Source organism: Rana temporaria, chromosome 1 (assembly GCF_905171775.1).
Source record: "Rana temporaria chromosome 1, aRanTem1.1, whole genome shotgun sequence".
Taxonomy (NCBI): Eukaryota; Metazoa; Chordata; class Amphibia; order Anura; family Ranidae; genus Rana; species Rana temporaria.
In genome coordinates, this window is record NC_053489.1 from 130,679,844 (window position 1) to 130,707,759 (window position 27,916).

The 27,916-nt window shown below is 46.0% G+C and overlaps 1 protein-coding gene across 1 annotated transcript in view; it reads left to right on the forward strand.

Annotated features, from left to right (window-relative positions):
* MACIR (macrophage immunometabolism regulator) overlaps positions 1-27,916 on the forward strand; it is a 39,054-nt gene that overhangs the window by 1,481 nt on the left and 9,657 nt on the right. The window lies entirely within an intron of this gene.

Here is a 27,916-nt window from a genome sequence, read left to right on the forward strand (position 1 = left end):
CCTCCTCATTGTATGGTGTGTTAGCTCTGGGATGAGCAGGGCACAGGATGACAATCCCTATCCTCCTCCTCATTGTATGGTGTGTTACCTCTGGGATGAGCAGGGCACAGGATGACAATCCCTATCCTCCTCATTGTATGGTGTGTTAGCTCTGGGATGAGCAGGGCACAGGATGACAATCCCTATCCTCCTCATTGTATGGTGTGTTAGCTCTGGGATGAGCAGGGCACAGGATGACAATCCCTATCCTCCTCCTCATTGTATGGTGTGTTAGCTCTGGGATGAGCAGGGCACAGAATGACAATCCCTATCCTCCTCATTGTATGGTGTGTTACCTCTGGGATGAGCAGGGCACAGGATGACAATCCCTAACCTCCTCCTCATTGTATGGTGTGTTACCTCTGGGATGAGCAGGGCACAGGATGACAATCCCTATCCTCCTCCTCATTGTATGGTGTGTTACCTCTGGGATGAGCAGGGCACAGGATGACAATCCCTATCCTCCTCCTCATTGTATGGTGTGTTACCTCTGGGATGTGCAGGGCACAGGATGACAATCCCTATCCTCCTCATTGTATGGTGTGTTACCTCTGGGATGAGCAGGGCACAGGATGACAATCCCTATCCTCCTCATTGTATGGTGTGTTACCTCTGGGATGAGCAGGGCACAGGATGACAATCCCTATCCTCCTCATTGTATGGTGTGTTACCTCTGGGATGAGCAGGGCACAGGATGACAATCCCTATCCTCCTCCTCATTGTATGGTGTGTTACCTCTGGGATGAGCAGGGCACAGGATGACAATCCCTATCCTCCTTATTGTATGGTGTGTTACCTCTGTAATGAGCAGGGCACAGGATGACAATCCCTATCCTCCTCCTCATTGTATGGTGTGTTACCTCTGGGATGAGCAGGGCACAGGATGACAATCCCTATCCTCCTCATTGTATGGTGTGTTACCTCTGGGATGAGCAGGGCACAGGATGACAATCCCTATCCTCCTCCTCATTGTATGGTGTGTTACCTCTGGGATGAGCAGGGCACAGGATGACAATCCCTATCCTCCTCCTCATTGTATGGTGTGTTACCTCTGGGATGAGCAGGGCACAGGATGACAATCCCTATCCTCCTCATTGTATGGTGTGTTACCTCTGGGATGAGCAGGGCACAGGATGACAATCCCTATCCTCCTCCTCATTGTATGGTGTGTTACCTCTGGGATGAGCAGGGCACAGGATGACAATGTGTGATCTGCCTCCTCTTGGCTATAAATAGCCCAATGATTTCATGGCATGATGTCTGCAGAGTAGCTCCTGAATAGGAGATGTGGATTACCTGAGTGGGGTGGGGCTCTTTGCAAAGTGTCCCTGTCATATTTACACTCCCTTTTTACCCATGTGCAGATTTGTTTGATGATCAGATTGAATTTGTGACAATGCACCCCCCCCCCCAATCAGATTTCCATTGTAATTTTGCATGGCGGTGACATTGCCCGATCATGTGCGTACGTTCATTCTGTACGGAGCTGACGATTGGAGAGCTCTGATCGCAGGATCCCGTGTTGCCCATGCCTTTCATTGTGTTTCGAAGATGCTGCGTTAGGAGATTTCTCTATGATCAATATCTGCGCTTCTATTTTTGGTACCTGGATGCTGCCGAACTCGGTCCTCACCATGATGCTGCAGAAAGTTGAACACGTTATATATACTGTCTGCTCAGCCATATTAAATGAAAAGTGTCAAATCTGGTAGTATAATAAACAGTGTGAGTATGAAAGGATAGTATCGGACACACAACGTGTTTTCACCATCTTAGAAATGATTCATCCCCTACAATGTATTCCTGAGGAGAAGTGTAGACTGATGCAGATGTACTAAGAAATCCGCTTATCCAGAAAATCTATATATAGTCATTGATTTTTGTTTCATTGGGATGTATAGCATATATTTGCTATTTGTGTTTGTTGTATTTCACAGGGATGTGACCTTGGCAGTATATGATCCTTACGCCATGAACCGTCAATCCACTGTAGCGCCCCCTTACTTTTCAGTACGGGCGCTACGCTAGTAAGTTGGAATGGGAGGATTAGTTTACTCCCATTCATGGTTTATAGAAATTTAGGCTGTTGCCAATTTTCAGAATTTGTCCTGTGGGTCAGTCTGCGCTCCGGGGTTGCGTTATCACCCCCGGGCTGCAGCTGGCGCTAGAGGGGTTATGACAGACCCACCTTCTCTCAGCAGCCAATCAGAGGAGTTCTTCCCTCGTTGGGCATGCTGGGAGGGGGGATATATCTGGGCAACCGCCGGGTGGCTGCTCTGTTCTGTGCGGGGCCCGAGTTCCAGGTGCGGTATCCACCTTCAGGGTACGCGCATCCATGGGCCCCGCCACCGCGGCCTGCTTTACTGGGGTCACGCATCATGCGGAGCCTCATCCCTACCAAGAGACTGGCTGGGTCCCAACCTTCTGCTGAGAGGATCCTAAGCCGGGAGCTGTGCGATGGGGGATCGGCCCGGGAGAACCTAGAATCAGAGGTTGTCCAGGAGGCCTAGACGAACCATCGGGGATCCGGTCACCACACTGCATGACACGTATGCTTAAAGGGTCACTAAAGGAATAGCTTCCTTTACCTTACTGCAGTCCTGGTTTCATGTCCTTATTGTTCGTTTTTGCTTTGAAGTAGCTGTAATTCTGCTGTGATCTCCACACTTCCTGCTTGTCTGGCTCCTTATAACCACAGTACTGGGAGCTTTTCACGGTGGTCTAAGCTGTCATTACTGTGTGTCTAAAACTTAACAGAACCAATCAGATTCATTTCAAAAACAAAACACTGCCCTGGATTTGTTTGTTTTTGTTCTGTGGGTCTCTTTACTTCACATAAACATGAAACCAGTTTAAAACCGAAAGTGAAACTAGAGGCACATTATATGATTGAATTTAATCTATTTTTAATCATTTTTAAAAGGAATCAGTTAACTTGTATGTCTCTATACCCTGTAAACAGTCATTTCAGCAAAAAAATTTTTTTCCTTTAGTGACCCTTTAAGCTGTCAGTGGGTGACACATTCTGAACTGACTGGGAGGACTCACTAAATCTAGTTTCACAAATCTCAAATTGTCGAGCCTGTGGCAGAGGCATGTTCCTCCCAGTAATTCTTAAGTGGTGCTCCGGCTTCCAGGCCTGTGATAGACGCCTGTCCAGGGGGCACTTTACCCACCCTGATTGTGGTGGCGACAAATTGGGTTACGCTATTGCTGAGAGCAGGCTTGCTCTCTTTCATATCCAAGGCCTGATACTAAAGTTTCTATACGCTCATCAACTTTTCTCTCGTGTGTGTCATGTTGATGTTGGCCATGTTAGGCCTTGGAATAAAGCATTGAAAACTCAATTGACGTCTGGACACTTGCTCTTTATTCACACTCAGGCCCCGTACACACGTCCGAGGAACTCGACGTGCCAAACACATCAAGTTCCTCGTCGAGTTCTGTGTTGAAGCCGCCGAGGATCTCGGCAGGCCAACTTTCCCCATTGAACAACGAGGAGATAGAGAACATGTTCTCTATTTGGCCCGACGAGTTTCTCGTCGGCTTCCTCGGTGAAAAGTGTACACACGACCGAGTTTCTCGGCAGAATCCAGCTCCGATCAAGTTTCTGGCTGAATTCTGCCGAGAAACTCGGTCGTGTGTACGGGGCCTCACAGCTATTACCCCTAGACCAAGTCAAGAAGGTAACCTAAATAGGCCGATCCCAAACTAATCAGCGGCTCCTTCGGGGGTGAGCGATACACCACTGTGTAGTATTAGTACTTTTGGTGCTTAGATTTACATGTTTTATAGCTGGAAGTTGCTGTATAGTTTTATATGTAGGCTGTTAAGGCATCAGGAAGTCAGAATTCAACACTGTTCTTCCCAGTAACCAGAAGAGAAGATGATATATGACCCGAGCCACTGCTGCCTTAGAAACCAGGAAAGAGTCATCACTATGTAAACTATTGGACGTGTAGCCAAATATCTAAGTACGCCGTGGTAATGCACACATGTAGACTGTCTGACCTGCATAAAAAAAAAATTGTAATTCTGTTCAGCCAGTTTTCGAATCCTCTGACAAATTGTGTTGTAACCGTTACAGGCTTACCCAGATTTCATGTAGGGTGTTGTAGTGAATTGGTGAATGGTGCCACTCTGCAATGGTACAAAAAATAAGGATCTTCATCATCACGCCTTGATATAGTGATAGGCTTGTCCTTTATTTACATAAGGCAATAGGCCATATGAGCTGATCTTTTAGGGCCTTGCAGGATCTCTTTTTCAAGGCAGAGTGGTAAAGGTATCATGACAACCATTTACTTTTCTCCAGTCAAGGCTATGGGTGGCAAAGGAGCAGCACCTACTAGTTGGTGAGGTAATTTCTGTGCTCCAGCTCTCCATGTATTATTCAGGGGTTTGGCATCTTCAGCCTTCTTGATTGGCAGGCCTGAGATGACACAACTTCTGCATGTGTGCATGGAAGTTACCTTGTCCCACCAAATACGGCATTTCAAAGGTTTGTACATGGAGCTGTGCATGTGCAGCTCAGTGTGCAATATGAAGCAAATTGCTTTGAGGCTAAATAAGATTTTATTACAGAAGATATATGCAATGGGGAGATTTACTAAAACTGGAGCACTCAGAATATGGTGCAGATGTGCTTGGTAGCCAATAAGCATTTGTCCAATTAACCAATTAAGCCCCGGACCATTTTGCTGGTCAAAGACCAAGCTACTTTTTGCAATTCGGCACTGCGTCACTTTAACTGACATTTGCAGCGGTCATGCGACGTAGCTCCCTAACAAAATTGACGTATTTTTTTTCCCACAAATAGAGCTTTCTTTTAGTGGTATTTGATCACCTCTGCGGTTTTTATTTGTTACGCTATAAACAAAAATAGAGCGTCAGTTTTGAAAAAAGTGCAATATTTTTTACTTTTTGCTATAATAAATATCCCCAAAAAATATATGAAATTTTTTTTTTTTTTCCTCAGTTTAGGTCGATACGTATTCTTCTACATATTTTTGGTAAAAGAAATCGCAATAAGCATTTATTGATCGGTTTGCGCAGAAGTTATAGCGTCTACAAAATAGGGGATAGTTTTATGGCATTTCTATAAAAAAATTTTTTTTACTAGTAATGGCGGCGATCAGCGATTTTTATCGTGACTGCGACATTATGGCGGACACATTTTTGGGACCATTGTCATTTTTACAGCGATCAGTGCTATAAAAATGCACTGATTACTGTGAAAATGTCACTGGCAGTGAAGGGGTTAACCACTAGGTGGCGCTGAAGGGGTTAAGTGTGCCTAGGGATGTGTTCTAACTGTAGGGGGGATGGGCTATGTGTGACACGACAGTGATCACAGCTTCCGATTACAGGAAGCTGTGTACACTGTCCTGTCACTAGGAAGACTGGGGAAATGCTTGTTTATTACATAAGCATTTCCCCCTTCTTCCTCACCGTGACACGATCACGGGTATGCCCGCAGACATCTAGTCCGCCGGACCCGCAATCGGAGTCAAAGAAGCTTGCTGTGGGGGCACCCGAGCAGACCCTCTCCCAAGCAGTAGGCTCTGTGTCCCATTTACACACAAAGCTGTCACTCAGCCCCAACCCCTCTGTCCCTTGATTGGCTCACTGGCTGTGATTGACAGCTGCAGGAGCCAATGGCTCCCGCTGCTGTCAAAAGCCAATCAGGTGTGTGAATCGTTGGAGAGGTGAGGCTCTCGTGGACATCCCTGGATCGAGAGGGGGCTCAGGTAGGTATTGAAAGGGTTGGGGGTGCTGCTGCACACAGGTTTTGTAAGGTAAAAAAATGTTGTGCATTAACACTCACTTTAAGCTTTGACAATAAAACCTGAAAACTGATTATTTTCTGTGCAGAGCTGCACCAGATTTTGCACTCTCCAGTTTTAGTAAATCTCCCCAGAGTCTCATTTGCAATAAAAGCCTGTAGTTCTGCTTTAAGTATTGTTTAAATTGGAACTAAATTAAAAAAATAAAAGGTATTAGTAGGCAGGCTTTTTATTGCTGCATATCTTCTGCAAGAAAACAAACTTAAAGAATAAGTTGTAACACATTGCACCCATATTCAGGGTGTGACATGTTACATGCCCCCGCTTGCTGTCACAATCTAAAAAAACAAAACAAAAAAAACGTCCGAGTTGAGCTCCGCCCAACCGGCCAGATAATTCATTTACAGTGTTCTGTGAATGGAAAAACTACAAGTAACAGTACCCTTAGCGGCTGTTGGCTTGTAGTTCTCAATGATCACTCTAGGTAGTTTGAGCTTCCCTGCAGAGTGTCTGTCTGTATCAGAAGTATGGGAAGACATCTACACAGACAGTCTGCAGCAGCATGGCATTACACCCACGATCTGCTAATCATGGGTACAATGCTTTGCAGGTCCTTAACAAAAAATAAATAAATGCACATTTTATTTACCTTAAAAATATTATGCTTTTTTTTTTTTGTAAAAGTGAACATCTCCTTTAAGTGCCTCTTCACAACCTTCTTTAGAATGTACCCCGAGCTTCACAAATGCAGCTCAGTGTACATTCTCTCAGTACACCTTGGTGCCAGGATGAATAAACTCCCATGCCCATTGCCCATGCTTGGAAGTTATAGAAAGCCAGGGAAAAGAAGTTTGGTGCTGACTCTTGCATTTTTTAGGTCATGTTAGGCCTCGTACACACGACCGAGAAACTCGACGGGCGAAACACATCGTTTTGCTCATCGAGTTCCTTGTGAAGCCTCCGAGGATCTCGGCGAGCCAATTTTCTCCATTCCCGTCAAGGAAATAGAGAACATGCTCTCTTTTTGGCTCGTCGAGTTTCTCGACAGTTTCCTCGACGAAAATGTACACACGACCGGTTTCCTCGGCAAAAAAAATTCTCCCAGCAAGTTTCTTGCTGGTTTTTGCCGAGAAACTCGGTCGTGTGTACGAGGCCTGACTCTACCATGAATCCCTATGTAAGGGGTGTGGAAAATCTGGAGAGGCAGAGATCTACCTGAACAACCTGGAAAAGATCAAAGATCAGGGTGTAGCATGCTTTTAAAGAGATAACTCAGCACAGAGTTATTAACAAGTAAAGCAGGTTTGACGAATTCAGTGGTCACTAGTAAGTAATGCAAAGTGCAGAGGTCAGTAGTATGTAACACAAAGTGCAGAGGTCAGTAAGTAGTAGAAATTGGGAGTGTCCTGGCCATTTTATAGATAGGCAACTCCTATCCTCATATTAATTAGTGGTTCCAAATCAAGAATAACTACTGCAGTAGGGAACAGACACAAAAGATACACTCAGCATCTTTCCAAATAACTGTTCTCTTTTATTATGATGTGATTGTAGGTTTTTATACACATGATTACGTAGGTATCACATTAATATTACAATTGTACGTTTATGGTAACAAGGGGCGTAACATAGGCAGACTAAATCTAATCAGGACTCGTAAGAATGCAAACATGTAATGAAAACATTATTAGTGCCGTGAGGGCAGTGTGCAATACATTCAAAATAGAATACAATTATATACAGAACTTACAACTTTCCCTAACAGGAGCAATGCAAAAGTCAGGAATATGTAAAGCAGAGTTTAGGGGTCAGTAGTATGTAACGCAGAAGGCAGGGGATAGAAGTAAGTAATGCACAGTGCAGGCGTCAGTATTGTATAACACCCGAGTAGTAGTTTGTATTCTGCCCAAATACAAATACCCCCTTCCAGGTCAAACCTCTCCCAACTAATCAGAAATTTCCTCCCTTCCTGAAATCTAATCACAGACCTTAGATGCAGCATTGAGGAAAGTCCTCCCAGGTTTCCCCAGCTGTGTCATATGCCATGTTAGAGCTGGAGAGAAGCCTACGACTTCTCTTGGCTCTGCAATTGCTGAGAGGTCACATTCTGCTTGTTTTGATGGGTTGATTATGATTGAGCGTTTGCTGAGCCTACCCCACATTCACACCATTTGCGAAAAAGTTATATGATTTATATTAAAGCGATAGTAAATGGCTGCAAAAAAAAAAAAGATAGAAAACCCCCGGCAAGGCAATGGCATAATGTGCTAGTATATTTATATTGTTATTGTGCCTGGGTTATAGTGCACAAATGCTGTTTATTTTATTATAAGCTTACCTGTAGGTAAAAATCACAAAGTGGACTTTGCGATGACTTTAATACATTACATTTGACACTTGGGCCCCTTTCACAGGGGCATGACCCGATTTTATCAGCAGGGGTTCTGTCTGCTGATCCTGCCGAGTGGAGCGGGTGGATGACAGGTCTGTGTCCGCTCTGCTTATGCAGAACATGCACGCTCTTCTCTATGGGCAGTTGGTTGTAAAGAGATTGGCCCAGATTCACAAAGCACTTACGCCGATGTATAACACGTTACGCCGACGTAAGTGCAAATGTGCGCCGGCGTATGTGTGCGCCAGACCCACAAACAAATATGTGCCTAAAAACAGGCTACACCCCGCCGACGTAGCTTGCACACGCCGGCGTAGGGTGGGCGCACATTTAGGCTGGGCGCATGGTGCCGCTCCCATTGAATAGCCATTCAAACGAGGGAAATACGGCGATTCACGAACGTGCATGTGCCCGGCGCATGCTACGCGAGATGCGCGTAAGTTGTACGTCCGGCGTAAAGTTATTCCCCATAAAGGAGGTGCAACCCGGCAACAGACATGCACAGGTCTGCACCAGGGAACACAAGCCGGCGTATTGTGCGTTGGACGTGTGTCTGGCTGGGCGTACCTTATGTTCACGGCGTACGCAGTGATCCGGCGTAGCTTAGGCAGTTGTGCCGGCGTGGTTGTGAGCAGGCGCATGGGGGTGCTGTGCTTGCGTCCACGTCACGGCGCATGCACAGTTCGTGATACGTACCTGTCTGGCGCTTGGCCCATCATTTGCATGGGGTCACGCCTCATTTGTATGGGTTCACGGCCACTTCAACCTACGCCGGCGTGCGACTTCGAAACCCACGTCACGCTGGCGCAGCGTTGGGAGCCCTGGCTTGCTGAATGCAATGCTTGCCTCTCTGCGCTGCGTTGGCGTAGCGTAAGTGCTTGCTCTACGGCAGCGTAATGTACGCCTTGCTCTCTGTGAATCTGGGCCCTACTTTGTATGTTTACACCCAACTGTCCTCCAATCTGATCCACCAGATGGAGAGGAATGGATCCATTAACATCTGCCACACACATAGAGGAGAATAGAGGGTCCGATCACGTTCGCCTGAAAAACTGATGGGAAAACCTGATTGGATCGCTTCTGTGAAATGGGCTTAAAGCAGACTGAAAAGCTCCACTAAACGAAACTCTGCTTGAAAATGAGATTTGAATTACCGTATATACTCGAGTATAAGCCAAGTTTTTCAGCACTTTTTTTTTTGTGCTGAAAATGCCCCCCTCGGCTTAGACTCGAGTCACCTTTTTGCACCTGATCTCCCGGAATTTGGGGACCTGGTATCGGCCGGCCATAGGTCCCCTGGACCCCAGACTTCCTCTACAAGTGTGCAAAGTTTGTTGTCCAGGGGACCTACGACCGGGGAGCACCGATTTTTCAAAGCCGGGCACCCCTTTATAGACTTCCATGTTAAGCAGTAATTTCTCTGGTGACTTTGGGGACCCTGTACTGGCCGGTCGGAGGTCTCCTGGACCGCAAACTTGGCACACATGTAGCCACATTTCTCCTCTACAAGTGTGCAAAGTTTGTTGTCTGGGGGAACTACGGCTGGGGAGCACCGATTTCTCTTATCGTCCATGGACGGACACAGCTCCTTAAATCTTGACAAGTGGGTTATGTTCCCTGTTTACAGGAGAGGACTAGGCAGAAACATGTTAAATAGTTAAATACATGTTACATTAACAGAGTTGAACAGCCCCGCCCAGGGGGCGGTCCCTCCAGACATAACCCTCCTCACTGCAGCTTGCAGCCTCAGTTTCGTTCTGCCTAGCAAAGGAGAAGGACGTATGGCTCCCTTTGGGCCCAGCGCCCTGAGGAGAAATTTTATTTTATTTTACTTTACTTTTTCTTGAAGAATCTTCTTTCAACTGTTGGCTGAGAGACAGGCTGGATATTATAGATCCTTGTAGTCTACTCAGTCCGACCAGCAAGCGTGGGCACACCTTTGCAAAGAGGCTTGGTCTGCCACGCCATACCTCATGACTCCTGAGGTGGCCGGTGAGCTTTGCTCCGAGGTCCACATATGACTGGGCTGTGGTGTTGTCTCACTCACAGTGGACCGGGCCGACAGCTACCTCCATTTCGGTTGTAGTTCTGTCAGGAATGCGTCAGCGAGTCCTCGCTTGGACGGGTAAGTACAGTCCCTCCTGCTTCGGTGGGTTGGTACAGCTGGGCATTCCTGGGGTTCGGGGGTCCCTTCCCCTTACTTCCCTGCTCCTTTCCCTTGCTGCATTGCTAACATTGCCGCTGTCAGGGGGGAGGGGGCCTTCCTGAGGGGACTGTGTTATCTGGCCTGTGCTTTTTCTTTTTTGTATTGGGCTTTCCTGTGAGGTAAAAAGCCCTGTGATGAGCACAGATGTTTATGATTATACTTCAGCAGACGCTGACTGATTGGTGACACCTGTAACGGTTTTGCTTTTTATGCTGTATCTGTGTCTTATCCTTAAATAAAACGGCCCTATGAGGCTTTTCCTGTTTAAACACAGGTCCCTGCAAAAGTTACCTCACGGTTCTTTTCCTCTCACAGACAGCACTGGGCAGTCTCCTCCTGAGGTGAGTCCCCTGGTTACCCCTGGTCAGCGCAGCAAGTGGGTGAGAGGCCCTGAATAGGGCTCTAGGAGCTTTTGTCTATTTGTATGGACAGGTGTGCATATTATAATACACACTATATGTAAATATTGGAGTCAGTATCTGGGTCCTTCCCCACATGCTGGTGGTGGCAGCAGGTGTTAGCACCTGGGATTCCCACAGAGTTTTTATTGTTAGTCCTGGACACAGTTTGTGCCAGGGTGGGGGTGGACTGCGGGCGGGCGGTAAAAGAGTGCCCCCTTCCCCCGTTATCCCCTGGGGAATGCTCTGTTATGGAGCCATGGACTAGGTACCTAGTTAAAAAAAAAAAAGGCAGAATAAGGCATTTATGGGTGCGCTTTTTACTGCTGCAAGGGACTCTCCTAAGCTGCATAGTGCAGCTGGGTTTCCGCTGAGGGCTCAGTCTTTTTTGGATCACACAAATCAGACCGCTGTGTAGGTTTTTTCCTTCTGTGCCCTTCTTTGATAATTTCTGAGATGCGGAATGAGAAAAGCCACTGAGGGCTTTTGTAGTCCCTCACCGCCTGGCGGGAACCCCCGCTTGTATGGATCTGACTGATAGAAGATCCGAAGTACTGACCCGTTCCATGTTTACCATGCTGGGGTCTGGCTTGCGGCCTATTGTGGCCACTACACTGGGGTCTCAGTGGTCGCTGGCGCTATTTTTTGGGAGATTTTTCAATTACATTGAAAACTCCCATTGGCGCCCATTTTGTCGTAGCCACGCTATGGCGCAGCTTACATTGTGCTGGCCTTTTTCCTGTGGCCGCGTTCTGAACGCTCGGCGGCCATCTTGGAGTAGTCCTGACCCCTAGTGCTGTATACAACTCACAGAGTGAGCATTTTGCACCAGACAGTGGAGGAGCACCGACTCTCTCCTGAGGTTATTAGCCTAGCGGACCAGCTGGTCCAGGGCCTCATATAGGTCTGTGATGCTTCATTGAATGCTGCGCCCTTGTTATCCAGGGCGTCTGTTTCAGAATGGTTTTATGCACACGGTGGTGTAGTGCTTAACTCCATTACTTGGCAGCAAAAGAGTCATTGGTTCGAATCTGCACACTGACGCCAATCTGCACACTGACGCCAATCTGCCTGGAGCTTGCATTGTCGCTCCCTGTGTCTGTGTGGGTTTCCTCCGGGTACTCCGGTTTCCTCCAAAGACATGTGTGCATACACCTACATAATATACATACACACTATGTGTGTGTATTATTTAGGGGCAACCCTCCCAGGCCGTCAAAGGCCCAGCTGGGGGACTAATCTGTCCCTGGGTGCATAAGCCGATCACGCCGGCACCCAAATCCTGCCAATGTATATAGCCTTCCCTCCCTGTCTCTAGGTGGGAGGGGCGGCTTGCAGGTTCACAATTCAGTGAAACCTCCCTGCTCTCCGACTAGTGGGTCTGCGAGGTGGTCTCTTCGGAGTACTAGATAGGGTTTCCTCCTATCCACAGAACAAAGTTCTGTCCTTGTGTCTTCCCCTCCCGGCACGTCGGTCTGCCTTGGGCAGTGTGGGATTTGCTAAGCTGCAAGGTAATTTTACCTTTCCTGCAGGACGAGAGTTTTGGGGTTTTCTATGGGCCTCAGGCCCTAAATACCTTTGTGAACGTCGGGTAGTTCCGCATGGAATCCATTTATTCGGTGGTAGCTGCGCTTCATCCGGGGGATGTCCTGACGTCCTCGGACATCAGGGACGCATACATGCATGTCCCGTTTTGCACATGTCACAGTGTTTTTTTCTGTGCTTCGTGATGAGAGAAGGGTCTCTGTCAGCCTGTGGCCCTCCCTTTTGATCTGGCGTCAGCACCATGGGTTTTCAGCTAGGAGCTCGCACTTATTTGAATTTTGTTGGGACAGCGAGGCTTTGCCTCATTGGCTACTTTGACGACTTTCTTCTGAGAGCAGCTTCTGTCTCCGACCTAGTGGATGGGTTATTCCCATTCAGACCCTCCGAAGATTCGGGTGGATGTTAAACGTTTAGGCCAGAAAGTGTAGCTCAGTGGCAGCAAGCCTGCCCTACATGTGTGCGACCCAGGGTTCAAATTATGGGCATGCTAGGTTCCGACTCAGCGTTGGAGTATCTAGTGTTGATCCAGACTCCTCAGTGGCAAAGGTCCTTCTTCCCCTGGAGAAATTGCAGACTCTTCAGTCTGCGGAGAAGGTATTGGCATCACGCAATCGGTCTTCTCTCCGGGCGCCTGCTGGTTCAGGGTCTGTGGGTAGCCTCCTTCAAGGTGGTACTGTATGCCCAGTTCCACACCCTGGTTTTCCAGTGGAACTACTGTCCAGGTGGTAAAAATCTCTTGTCTCTGAAATCATTAGATTCCTGTGCGCCACCTAGTCGGAGTCTCTCTGAGTTGGTGACAGAGATTCCCGACTCTTCGGTCCGGGAAGTTGTTCCTTCCTTCCAGTGGTCGGTGTTTACGACGAATGCCAGCTCACGGGTTGTGAACCTGGAGGTTCACAAAACTGGGGGGGTCCAGTCGGCCCTGAGTCGCTGGACTTGCGTGGACCTATGACCACACCTCCTTGAATGTGTCTGGTCTCGGTAGCTACCCAGGGTTGGGCCTGGCTAGTGCCTGGTGGGAGACCGCCTGGGAATACCAGGTGCTGTCTACTGTTCATTGTCCTACTATTTTAGGCGATCAGGCTATGCTTCTCCTTGTGGTCGACCAATCTGGTTTCAGCCGGACAACGCCACGGCCGTGGCTTCAGTCTACCATCAGGTATGCCGGCAGGCAGACTACTGGAGTCGCCAGATGCTGGACCAGGGCGACTGGTCTTTGTGCTTAGGGTGTTTCGGCTCCCTTGCAGGAGGTGAGCCTCACATGGCATGGATCTCCTGGCAGCTTGTCTCCGCCGCAAGGGTGTCAGTTAGTGGCCAGGTCTAGTGATCTTGTACAGACGCGTCAGTCGCACTGGTGGCCCTGTGTTGTCTGTATCGGTGATTTTTTGCCATTCCTCCATGGTAGTTGCTTCCTCGGCCGCTCCACAGAGTGGATGCTGAGGAGATCCCGATGATTCTAATCGCTCCAGATTAATCTCGGCGTCCTTGGTACGCTGATATCGGGCGCCTGGTAGCGGAGGCACCCTGGCGATTGCCAGGGCAGGAGGTTCCTGTCTCAAGGTCCCATACTTCCTCCTGTTGTACAGTCACTGACTTGCTTAACATGGTTATTGGAAGCCAGACTTTAGGTGACCAGGGTCTGTCTGACTCGGTCATCTCAACAGGGCACCGTAGTCTTCTTCCGGAGGATCTACCGTCGCACCTCTCTTGGTGCGAAGGGATGGAGTGACGTCCACGGGCGTACTTTCAATGTCCAGGGTCCTGCTGTTTTTAAAGCTTGGATTGGATCTAAAAATTGCTTAAAGCACCGTTTGGGGGCAGATTTCAGCCTTGGCTGTGTTCTTTTAGTGGCCTTTTTGCGGCCCGTTCCCTGGTGGGTCCCCTTTTTTTGTGTGCAAGGGGTTTGTCATATACTTTCCCCTCTTGGCCCATCTCTTCCCCCATGAGTTTTGACTCTGGTGCTCTCGGTTCTTCAGGAACCTTCCTTTTGGAAACATCAGAGAGATTTTCTCTTGACACTATCTCAGAAGGTGGCCCCTTTAGTGGCCTTTACCTCTGTTAGAGGGGTTTCTGAGTTGGCGGTCTTGTCTTGCAAGCCGCCATGCTTGATCCCCCATAAGGATTAGGTGATGGTGCGCCCGCGACCTTCCCTTCTTCCGAAGGAGGTTTCGGCCTTTCATACTTTAGGCGTGGTACGCGCTTTGCGGGTATACCAGCCTACTACGGCTCCATTTCGGAGCTTCTGACACTCTTTTGTGTCGGTGTCTGGTCCACAAAAGGGCCTGGCGGTCTCGTCGACCACCATTTCTCGGTGGATCGGGCAGGCCGTCATACAGGCCTATGCTCCTAAGGGCGGGCCCCCCTTTCCGGTCACGGCACTTTCGACCAGGGCAATTGGTGCTTCCTGGGTTTTTTTTTCCCGACATCATGCGTCGGTCTCACAGGTGTGCGAGGCGGCGATTTGCTCGTCCGTTCACGCTTTTTCCAGAATTTACATGGTTGCTGTGAGTGCATCTTATGATGTTTTTTTCAGCCGCTAGTTTTTGCCGGCGGCTGTTTAAAGTTGCACCTCCTCCGTTGAGGAGCTCTGCTTGTTTTGGGGTGAAGTTAAAATTGTTTTTACTGATATATTTCCCACCCCTCGTTTTTTGACACTGCTTGGGGACGTCCCACTTGTCAAGATTTAAGGAGCTGTGTCCGTCCATGGACAATAAGAGAAAATAGGATTTTTTGTACTCACCGTAAAATCCTTTTCTCTGAAGTCCATGGACGGACACAGCTCCCACCCCTCCTTTTTAGGTTTGTACTGCTTGTTACGAACTGAGGCTGCAAGCTGCAGTGAGGAGGGTTATGTCTGGAGGGACCGCCCCCTGGGCGGGGCTGTTCAACTCTGTTAATGTAACATGTATTTAACTATTTAACATGTTTCTGCCTAGTCCTCTCCTGTAAACAGGGAACATAACCCACTTGTCAAGATTTAAGGAGCTGTGTCCGTCCATGGACTTCAGAGAAAAGGATTTTACGGTGAGTACAAAAAATCCTATTTTTTCGAAGCTAGGCACCCCTTCCATAGACTCCCATGTTAAACGTCAGTCTAGGCATGGGCACAGTGAGGCATGGACACCCTATAGGCTTATACTCGAGTCAATACGTTTTCCCATTTTTTTTGTGGTAAAATTAGGTGCCTCGGCTTATATTCGGGTCGGCTTATACTTGAGTATATACGGTAAGTAAGGCATGGCATACTTGGGAAGGGGGGCGGATAACCGTTTTTTTGATGGTCAGAATTATCAACTGCCTTAAATCGTGTTCTGTACATGCAATCCCATAGGCAGGTCATTGGGGTTATTTATTATGCAATATTTCATTGCTTTCACACTGGAGCAGTGCGCTTGCAGGACAGGGGAAAAAAACGTCCTGCAAGCAGCATCTTTGGGGCGATTTAGGAGCAGTGAATACACCGCTCCCAAAACGCCCCTGCCATTGAAATCGATGATCAGCACTGCCAAAGCGATTCGGTAGCAGCGATTTCAACCCTTCTTCGGCCGCTAGCAGGGATTAGAAGCACCCTTCTAGCGGCCGAAAGGCGCCGCTACCACGACGGTAAAGCGCCGCTAAAACTAGCGGCGCTTTACTGCTAATGCGGCTAACACTTCAGTGTGAAAGTGGCCTTAGTCTTTTGACAGGTTAATTTAAAGGATAGTCGCAAATATGGAATGGCAACTGCTGAAATTTTTCATTTAAAAGATCTTTCCATAAATGTAATTGGCCCTATGCTGCTCTAATCTTGAAGTAACAGTTTGGGAAAAATCCATTCTGAATTTATTATTTTTTTCCTAACCAAAGATCATCCAGCAGCTCTGTGTCCATGACATATGGCCTTTTCCAAGTACAGTATACGCCAAATTGAGCAACCAACATTTCACATTTATGTTTGATACAGATTTCATGGAGGTTGTGTCATTTCCTAACCTCTAGCTACCTACCCATCTTATGATTTTCATGGTTATCACATATTAGGTATTAGTTCCCTGACTATCCTAGATCTAGCAGGTTGGAAATGCTTTGTACACATTGACAGCAATGACAACAGCTGTCATGGAAAACATATTAATGCACAGAAGTCTGTAGGCTGGATTCCCAGAACTGTAATGTATGTGTTATTTGCCCCAACAATAATTCATTTCAACAATGTGTCCTTTATTGGCTCTCATTGCTAAAAATAATAGTCATTATGGCAAATAAAGATAATTAATGCCTAGGGAATTGAGCCTTGTGACATAACTGATTCGTTTTACTGCACATCAACCCAAACTGGTGTGGAACTGATTACAAATCTTTTTTTCATTATCCAGGAAAGTTACTTCACTTTTATTTATTGTGTATATAGCTCTATGTACTTTAGAGGGTGAGGAAAATCTCCCACCTTCCATACATTTTTGCACCCAACCTTTCTAAGCAGCCCCAGCCGCACTGAAATCTATGGGGCTGAACTGTGTGTATGGGGACATGATCGATAAATGCAACTAGTGCTGTGGGATTCTGGGAAAGTATAGTGGTGTGGGGGGTGGGTGGGAACGTGATGAGAAAATGTCCTTGCCCTTTAGGGGGATCAGTGAAATCAGACTGCATCGTAAGTTGAAACCACATAATGTATACACGCTTCATTCTTGGAATAGCCTAAAAGAATGACTAAATCTTATGTCCTTTCAAGTGAGAAAACAATTCATCACATGTAACTGTACTGTCTGCCCTCATGTTATAAAGCGCTGTGCAAACTTTTGGTGCTATATAGTTCCTGTATAATAATCATAATCACATTCATTAACCACTTAAGGACCGCCTCCTGCACATATACGTCGGCAGAATGGCACGGCTGGGCACAAGCACGTACAGGTATGTCCTCTTTAAGTGCCCAGCCGCGGGTCGCGGGCGTGCGCCCGCGACCCGGTTCGAAGCTCCGTGACCCGATCGCCACTGGAGTCCCGCGATCGGTTCACGGAGCTGAAGAACAGGGAGAGCTGTGTGTAAACACAGCTTCCCCGTTCTTCACTGTGGCGCTGTCATTGATCGTGTGTTCCCTTATATAGGGAACCACAATCAATGATGTCACACCTACAGCCACACCCCCCTACAGTTAGAAACACAGATGAGGTCATGCATAACCCCTTCAGCACCCCCTTGTGGTTAAACTCCCAAACTGCATTTGGCATTTTCACAGTAAAAAACAATGCATTTTAAATGCATTTTTTGCTGTGAAAATGACAATGGTCCCAAAAATGTGTCAAAATTGTCCAAAGTGTCCACCATAATGTCGCAGTTACGAAAAAAATTGCTTATCACCGCCATTAGTAGTAAAACAAAATTAATAAAAATGCAATAAAACTATCCCCTATTTTTGTAAACGCTATAAATTTTGCGCAAACCAACCGATAAATGCTTATTGCGATTTTTTTTTAAACCAAAAATAGGTAGAAGAATACGTATCGGCCTAAACTGAGGAAAAGAATATTTTTATATATTTTTTTTGAGGGATATTTATTATAGAAAAAAGTAAAAAATATTGCATTTTTTTCAAAATTGTCACTCTATTTTTGTTTATAGCGCAAAAAATAAAAACCGCAGAGGTGATCAAATATCACCAAAAGAAAGCTCTATTTGTGGGAAAAAAAGGACGCCAATTTTGTTTGGGAGCCACCTCGCACAATTGTCAGTTAAAGCAACACAGTGCCGAATTGCAAAAACTGTCCGGGTCCTATAGCTGCCTAAAGGTCCGGGTATTAAGTGTGTTCTAACTGTGGGGGGAAGGGGATTCACTATAGAAACACGCAATCTGTCTTCTCTCCTCTAATAGCACAGGGATTTGTGTGTTTACACACACAAACCCCCGTGCTGCCATTCGTGCACCCGTCCGCACCCGCTGGTCACACCCGCCGGTGCTCTCCTGGGCGAAGCCGTATATGTACGGGATTTCGCCCAGGAGAGCCATTCTGCGCAGTATATCTGTGTGAGGCGGTCGGGAATCGGTTAAAGTTCAAGTTTACCATGTTGCGTGTTCCAACTCCCACTGAAACCCCCCCACAGGTGACAGCAGGTTGGTTTTCTTCTCTCATGCAGCCCCTTTCACATTCAGAATTGGCGCGGCTGTGCGGGGCTCTGCTCGCACAGCCAATGCCATTCATTCACAGCAATCTATGAATGAAGAAACTCAGTCTCATCTTCCACAGTGGTTGACAGGCTTGTAGTTCTCAATGGACTGAGAGGGTGCTGATAAGCACTCTCGTTGTCCAATGACACCACCTCTAACTTTCTAACAGAGGTACGGGCAAGAAATTTGGAGGACATGTCTGCAGGAGTCTGACATTGCACCCGTGATCCACTGGCCATTGTTGCAATGTTTTGCAGGCTTTGTATGAAAAAATAGGTGCATTTATAATTTGTTTTCTGAAAGGTGAACGTATTCTTTACAGGGCCAAACACATCAATGTGAGAGTTGTTGAGCTTTAGAAACAAATAGAAATGAAAAGGAGTTGGGGGACGGGCCTGAAAAGGCTTTTTCAGTAGATACAGAAATCCCCCACGCTCTGTATTAGTGCCTCAGTAATCAAAGGCTACAAATAAAAAAAGCGTTTCTTCAAAGTGGTGGAGCTATTATGCAATAAACAGCATTGTCGTTCATATTTTAAAAGCATTCATGCAGGTTGGAGTGTATAAGTACTCAGAAAAACCTTCAAAAGGGTTTATGAGGAAAGTTCCAGGCCTCATTTAAATTACCCAGATGTAAGATTACATCCCTAAAATGTAAACATGGGAAGGGAGTAAGGTGTCCTGGCCAACAGCCATTTCATATGCTTTCTTGAGGTGCTACTGGACAAGTTTGTTGTTCAATATACAGTATTTATTGAAGTTTCTCTCACCATTAATAATAGTAATGGAGGTTACTGCCATTGAAGAGTGTCAGAGGCTGAATAATGACAGATGCAAGAAACCTAAGATGTACAGATTCATGTATTGCAAAAGCAGAACCATACACATGTCCAAATTAAATTCAATTAAAGGAAACAAAGGCAGGGTTATGCAAAGAGGGGCAGGAGTTCCCATGTGTCTGCCATACAGTTCTCAGTAGGGTGGTTAATCTTATATTCAAGATTCATGTCAAAAGGTCAAGGCTCCAAGAAACACTCATCAATGCCTGGAGGAAGTAAATGTTTAATCCATGGCCGCCACATCTAGAAGTACACAGAGATCCTATTTTGCAAGATGGTTTCTTTCCCATGGATCCCCTATTTCTAGTCTCAGTAAAACCCAATTTAGGTGTTTTCCAGGCCTTTGCCTGTTTAGCAGTTTTAGTGACCTGCAATAGAAGCCAAAACTGCCTTTTATGGAGAAACCGCTCCATGAAGAGTGGCTTACCAAAAATTGTCAAGAGCATCACAAACACTTCAGCCCAAGAAGTGCGTACTAAACGACAAGTTTCAGAAGGTAAATGTAGGGCAGTGAGGAAAAACACTAAGACTCCTTTCACGCTCACAGCGTGGCCGCGTTATTGGTAAAGTGCCACTAGTTTTAGCGGCGCTTTACTGTCGTTTTAGTGGCGCTTTTAACACCCGCTAGTGGCCGAAAAGAGGGTTAAAAGCGCTTTGCATTCATTTGAATGGGCAGGGGCGGTGAAGGAGTGGTGTCCCAAAGATGCTGCTTGAAGGAATTTTTCTAACGTTCTGCAAGCGCACCACTCCAGTGTGAAAGCACTGCATTGTGAAAGGGGTCTAAGGGACACGTTTATAAAGCCGTGAGTGTGACATTCACCAAACATTCACAGCACATGACTTACCTGCAGTAAACCTTTGCTAAATGTTGATAACCGGCAACAGTGTTTACATGTGACCAGCTGTGATTGGACACAGCTGATCACATAGTAATGGGCCTTAATTGTCCCTTTACCCCAATCTGTGATATGCTGTGTCCAAGGAAAACCGCAAACACAGACACTCCTCAAGCTGCCCCAGGCTATTTACATTTTGTTCTATTTTATGGTGTGGATATAACCAGTTGCAGCAAAGCCACCTTTTTCTCACCTCTCAAAAGTTTGTGTATAAAACGAATCACTTACACTAGAAACAGGAAGAACTGGGACACGGCTACTATAAATAGAAAGCTGCCATTTGAAAGCAGAGAGGTCAATAAAAGCAAAACCTCCAAATGGTTATGAGCCCGTATACAAAGCAAAGCCCATGCTACCTATTGATCTCTCCTGAGTATGTCAAACAGCAAAAAAGCTGATCCTAAGAATAGTAGGGGTGCGCATCTTCACAGGCCTCACGATTCGATACGATTATCCTGTCTTCGATTCTATTTTGCGATGCATCACGATTACTGCGCACAGTTTTCATCCAAAAAATAACAACTTCATTGATACTTTTTTTTTTTTTTGTATGATTTATGGTTTTGCTCATTACTGCCCCACACATGCAATGCATGGCTGCATGTGTGGGGCAGTGATGAGCAAAACCATAAATCATACACTAGGGCGGGAGAAGAGATCACAAAGTAAATAGAAGAGCCTCAGAACTTGTTTTGTGCCCCCTTTGGGATCGAAGGTGGCACAATCCTTCCCCCTCCCGTGTACACAGCGATCCTCACCCTCTGTTACATTCACCCGTATGATCCGCGGCGGCCGCAGTAAGCAGACATAGCAGGAAACAAACATAGCAAGACACAAATCCCCAAGGGATTTGGGTTTCTAGAGCACTGGGCTGACTTTTCATTGGGGTGCAGCCTATATGCTAAAGACGGTTTGCACTTGAATGGAAGGGGGTCTGCTGTGCTGGGGGAGAGGTTTATGGGAATGCTGGAGGAGTATTTAAACTAGGATTGAGGGGGGAGGGTGAATTAGAATTACATCGAGCAGACAGGTCAGTTAGTGGTCAGACATTAATGGAGAGTGGAATGGGGATAGATGGGGGGAGGGTTATGGCAGGTGACAAGAAAGTTCCCATGTTGCAAACAGCCATTGGAAATAATAGTGCCATTTGTACTACTATAAATTATATGAAAAACACCAGAGAAAAATGTAACAATACATTTAAGTGTTTGTTCACCAATGCCAGAAGTCTGCCAAGCAAAACAGGTGAGCTGGAAGCTCTGATGCATGAGGAGAGCTATGATGTAATCGGTATTGCTGAAACTTGGCTTCAATCCTCACATGACTGGGCTATTGATATTCCTGGCTATGCTCTCTTTCGGAAAGACAGGGTAAAAAGGAAAGGTGGAGGGGTCTGTCTCTATGTGAGAAGTGACCTCAAAGCAAGCGTGAAAGAGAACCTGGTTGATGGAGAGTGTGATGAGGCTGAAGCATTATGGGTGGAACTGCATACAGATGTGCGTAGTTCAAAATTAATCATTGGAGTTTGTTATAAACCACCCAATGTTAATGAGGAGGTGGAGACTCGGCTCCTTGCACAGATGGAAAGGGCTGCAAGGTCTGGGACGGTGATAATAATGGGGGATTTTAACTACCCAGAAATTGACTGGATTAATGGCACTTCTGGGACAGTTAAAGGACAAAAATTTAAAAACCTATTGCAGGACAATTTTATGGTGCAGTTTATTGAGGCCCCAACTAGGAATGATGCCCTGTTGGACCTGATAATTTCAAACCATGCAGAGCTTATTACTAATGTTCAGATAAAGGAACACCTGGGTAGCAGTGATCATAACATGATTTCATTTAATGTTAACTATAAGCAAGAAATACATACAGGAAATATTAAAACACTAAATTTTAAGAGAGCAAATTTTCCAAGGATGAGGGCTGCTCTCCAGGACTTGGACTGGGAGGGACTATTGGCACAGATGAACACAGAACAGAAATGGGAATTCTTCAAAAAGACTGTGTGGAACCTCACTGCAAAGTATGTTCCCATGGGCAATAAGTTTAAAAGGCTAAAAATAAAACCTATGTGGCTCACGGTCAAAGTTAGAAAAGCTATAAACAATAAGAAGGTAGCTTTTAAAAAATATAAAAATGAAGGAACACTAGTGTTGTTTAAATGTTACAAAGAATATAACAGGATATGCAAAAAGGAAATCAAGGATGCAAAAATTCAAAACGAACGACAGATTGCAAAAGATAGTAGGACAAACCCCAAAAAGTTCTTTAAATATATTAATAGTAAAAAGGTGAAGTCTGAGCATGTAGGCCCCTTACAAAATAATCTAGAGTGGGTGACTGGGGACAAAGAGAAGGCAAATTTACTAAATGTTTTCTTCAGCTCTGTGTATACAATGGAGCATGGGGGAGCTCATGTCCAAAATGGGGGTGGGAGTGACACAGCCCCAAATCCACAATGGCTCAAAAGTGATATGGTCCAGAAATATTTAGACAGAATAAAGGTGGATAAAGCACCTGGACCAGATGGCATCCACCCACGGATCCTAGGTGAGTTGAGCTCTGTCATTTCAAAGCCACTGTATCTAATATTTAGGGACTCATTAAAGACAGGAATAGTACCACTGGATTGGCGCAGGGCCAATGTGGTGCCCATATTTAAAAAGGGAACAAAGTCTTTACCAAGTAACTATAGACCTGTTAGTTTAACTTCTATAGTTGGGAAGATACTGGAACGTTTAATAAAAGACCAAATGGATGAGTTCTTGCTGGAAAAAAACTATTTAAGCAGCAGACAACATGGATTCATGAAAGACAGAAGTTGTCAGACAAACCTGATTTCCTTTTATGAAGAGGTAAGTAAAACCCTGGACAGAGGCGTGGCTGTGGACGTGATATATTTGGATTTTGCAAAAGCGTTCGATACAGTTCCGCACACACGACTCATGTGTAAGGTAAGGTCTACAGGATTGGATATATCAGTTTGTAAATGGATAGAAAACTGGCTGAAAGACAGAATTCAGAGAGTCGTGGTTAATGATTCTTACTCTGAATGGTCCAATGTTATGAGTGGTGTACCCCAAGGTTCAGTGCTGGGACCCTTACTTTTCAATATATTTATAAATGATATTGGGTCTGAGATCAAAAGTAACATTTCTGTCTTTGCAGATGACACCAAGCTATGCAGTGGAATAACGTCCTTACAGGATGTCTCCAATTTACAAGCCGACCTCAATGCTCTGTCTGATTGGGCGACTAAGTGGCAGATGAGGTTTAATGTAGATAAATGTAAAGTTATGCACTTGGGGGCTAAGAATATGCATGCATCATACATACTAGGGGGAGTACAACTGGGGGGGTCTGTAGTGGAGAAGGATCTGGGGGTTTTAGTTGATCATAAGCTCAATAATGGCATGCAATGCCAAGCTGCGGTTTCCAAAGCGAGCAAAGTCCTTTCTTGTATTAAGAGAGGTATGGACTCCAGAGACAGAGATATAATTTTGCCCCTGTACAAATCATTAGTAAGACCTCATCTGGAATATGCAGTTCAGTTTTGGGCACCAGTTCTCAAAAAGGATATAGGAGAACTGGAGAAAGTGCAGAGAAGAGCAACCAAACTGATAAGAGGCATGGAGGAGCTCAGCTATGAGGAAAGATTAGAGGAACTAAATTTATTCACTCTTGAGAAGAGGAGAATAAGGGGGGATATGATCAACATGTACAAATATATAAGAGGTCCATACAGTGAACTTGGTGTTGAGTTATTCACTTTACGGTCATCACTGAGGACAAGGGGGCACTCTTTACGTCTAGAGGAAAAGAGATTTCACCTCCAAATACGGAAAGGTTTTTTCACAGTAAGAGCTGTGAAAATGTGGAACAGACTCCCTCCAGAGGTGGTTCTGGCCAGCTCAGTAGATTGCTTTAAGAAAGGTCTGGATTCTTTCCTAAATGTACAGAATATAACTGAGTACTAAGATTTGTAGGTATAGTTGATCCAGGGTAAATCCGATTGCCTCTCGGGGGATCAGGAAGGAATTTTTTTCCCCTGCTGTAGCAAATTGGATCATGCTCCGCTGGGGTTTTTTGCCTTCCTCTGGATCAACTGTGGGTATGGAGTTGGGTGTATAGGATTTTACTGTGTTTTTTTATTTTGTTTTTTGTGGTTGAACTGGATGGACTTGTGTCTTTTTTCAACCTGACTAACTATGTAACTATGTAACAAACACAGCGAGCCCCGTCCATCTTCCTTTGCGATCTTCACCCTCACCAAGAGTTCACAGCACGTGACACCACCTATCGGCCCCCACCTATTAGTGACGAGACCATTTGCTCCTTGTAACTGTTATTAGAGCCCTATAGAAAGAGGATGACTCATGCAGGGTTGTGAGACACACTCTACGTGTCTCACAGCACCAAGCTCAATACGGCGACGCTGGGGATGACGTCAGCGGGGGCGGGGAAAAAGGCACGGCTAGCGCCCACGGCTCCTTCGGCTGCTTTCGGTTCAGATAAGACTCGGAGGCATTGGCCCAGATTCAAGTAGAATCGCGCAATATTTGCGTGAGCAAAGAGCAAATTTTTTTCTCTGCGCCCACGCAAATATTGCGCTTTGCCCGCGATTCACGGAGCAGTTGCTCCGTAAATTGCGCGGGCAATATGCTAAGCAGCCGGGCGCAAGGCTGCCTAATGTAAATGATCCCGCCGGGGGCGGGAATCATTTAAATTAGGCGCGCTCCCGCGCCGAGCGAACAGCGCATGCTCCGTCGGGAAGCTTTCCCGACGTGCATTGCGGCAAATGACGTCGCAAGGACGTCATTTGCTTGTAAGTGAACGTGAATGGCGTCCAGTGCCATTCACGGTTCACTTACGTAAACGACGTGAAATTTAAACGTCGCGAGCGGGAGGCGCAGCTATACTTTAGCATTGGCTGCGCCTGCTATTAGCAGGAGCAACCTTATGCTAAAGGCGCCGTACGGAAACTCCGTACCTTGCGTACGCAGGGCCCGCGCAACTTTTGTGAATCGGTGGTAGTATGCAATTTGCATACTACACGCCGATCACAAAGGCCGCGCCCCCTAGCGGCCAACGCAAGAATGCAGCCTGGGATGTGAAGGCATAAGGAGGCTTATGTTTGTCACATCCTAGGCTGCATTCGGTGTAACGAGGTTCCTGAATCAGGAGCACTCGTTACACCGGAGCAAGTAAGCACTTGCGCCGCGCAACTATGGTTGCGCGGGCGCAAGTGCTTCTTGAATCAGGGCCATTGTGTATAGCGGCGCAGGTGACATCATCAGAAAATCGATTATGCAAGGTCGTATCATCGATGCCGCATCATGGGTGGTGGAATCGTGATTAATCAATGCTACGATTAATTTCAACACCCCTATAGAATAGGTGCATTTTGGGGAGAGGCGGGCAATCTCTGCTGACTGGCAATGGAAGACTTTAAAGCCGTATTAACCCCAAAAAACAAGAATGTAATATAATGCAGCTCACCAATCCTTGCATGTGGTGGCTGCATTTTTCTTTTTTAAACTTTTTGTTTCCTTTACTTTCACCTGCCAATAACTCGGCTTCTGCACGCTACAGGCATTTCAAGCAGCAAATACTTCTAAACGCGGTAACTCGCGCTCAGCCACGTTTTATTTACAGGCATTTTTTATTTTTGGCTATTTTAAAACAAAAACGCTTATAAACGCAAACGCGGAAAAACTACTAAACGCAGCATGTAAACGCCGCAAAACAGGCGTGCCCCCTGTGTTGTCCAGTTCCCCCCGGTGCTCCCTGCCCCTCCCCATGCTCCCTGGCTGCCCCTGTGCTTTCAACTTCCACAGTGCTCTCTAGCTCTCCCCGTGTGCTTTCCAGCCCCCACTTTTCTCCCTGGCTCCCCCCATGCTCTCCATCCCACTATGCTAACCAGTTCCAGCCCCCCCTGTGCTCCCTGGCTCCCCCCATGCTCTCCATCACACTGTGCTATCCAGCTCCCCCTGTGCTCTCTGCCCCTCCCCCAGTACTCTATGGCCCCTATGCTCTCAATCCCCCCCCCCCCTGTGCTCTCTGCCCTGCCAGGCTCTCCACTTCCGCCAGTGCACCCCCCTCTGCTGCTCTCAGCCTGACTCCCGTGCTCTCCGTCCCCCCTGTTCTCTTTTCTGGCCCCCTCACCCCAGGGCAGCTTTTCTAGGTTCCATCCTCTTTTCCCTCCGGCTGCTGCGGGGGTCTCTCAGGCTGGGGAGTGGGGAAGGGAACGCTATCATTGGATGCTCAGTCTATATTTTGTCCCAGTCCGGGCCTTGCGGGCAAATTGAGCAGCAAGGCTTGCAAGGATCGATAGTCCTTGAGGGACGAGGACAGGTGGAAGGTAAAGGTGACCAGGGACCACTCCACACTTAGTTTGTGATTTATAATCCAGTTTTAAGCATAGTTCATTCTTGAACCTGGTATATTTTCCCTACATATACGCATGCATTTGGTCACCTTGTCATCATGTTGTGTCACATGGTTTGTTTTTACATTTTAAAACAGATGGTTACTCTATCTTTTCCGTATATATTAGTCTTTATGCTTATTTTAACATTTTCAAGCAGTTGACACTTGAGTCCATCTAACATGGATATACTGTATGTATATACAGTATCTCACAACAATGAGTACACTCTCACATTTTTGTAAATATTTTATTATATTTTTTCATGTGACAACACTAAAGAAGTTACACTTTGTTACAATGTAAAGTAGTGAGTGTACAAAAATGCCTCCAAGATGACCACTGCCTTGCTAAAGAAGCTGAGGGTAAAGGTGATGGACTGGCCAAGCATACCTTCAGACCTAAACCCTATTGAGCATCTGTGGGGCATGCTCAAACGGAAGGTGGAGGAGCGCAAGGTCTCTAACATCCACCAGCTCCGTCATGGAGGAGTGAAAGAGGACTCCAGTGGCAACCTGTGAAGCTCTGATGAACTCCATGCCCAAGAGCGGTAAGGCAGTGCAGACAAATAATGGTGGCCACACAAAATATTGACCCTTTTTCCCAATTTGGACATTTTCACTTAGGGGTGTACTTACTTTTGTTGCCATTGATTTAGACATTAATGGCTGTGTTGAGTTATTTAGAGGGGACAGCAAATTGTACACTGTTATACAAGATGTGCACTCACTACATTACATTGTAGCAAAGTGTAATTTCTTCAGTGTGAGGGGTGTACTGCCTTTTGTGAGATACTGTATATGTCATTTTTATTATCATTTTTAGTTTCTTTATAATAATAATATTTTTTTTTTATTTTTTTTATCAAATCCACCTGAAACAAAGGAATCGCTATATATCTAAAAAGTATATACATCAATATTATTGAAATAAATTGAGGAAATTTTTTTTTTTTTCATTACATTTAGTTAAGAAAAAGAGTAGGATGTTAGCATGTGTGTAAATATTTGCTCAGGATCTTGTGTTGCCATCGCACGGACTTGGCATGTTGCAGCCATAGAAACGGCACCCACGGTTACCACCTCCACATTATTCTGCTACACAAGTGCTTTCTGAATCAAATATGTTATGACATAATTATTCCTTTTTTCAAAATGGGGCAGCTACTTTGATACAATTTTTTTTTTTCTAGGTATTTTTTCCAGAGTTACCATGGGCCTCTTGGCTACTTTTCT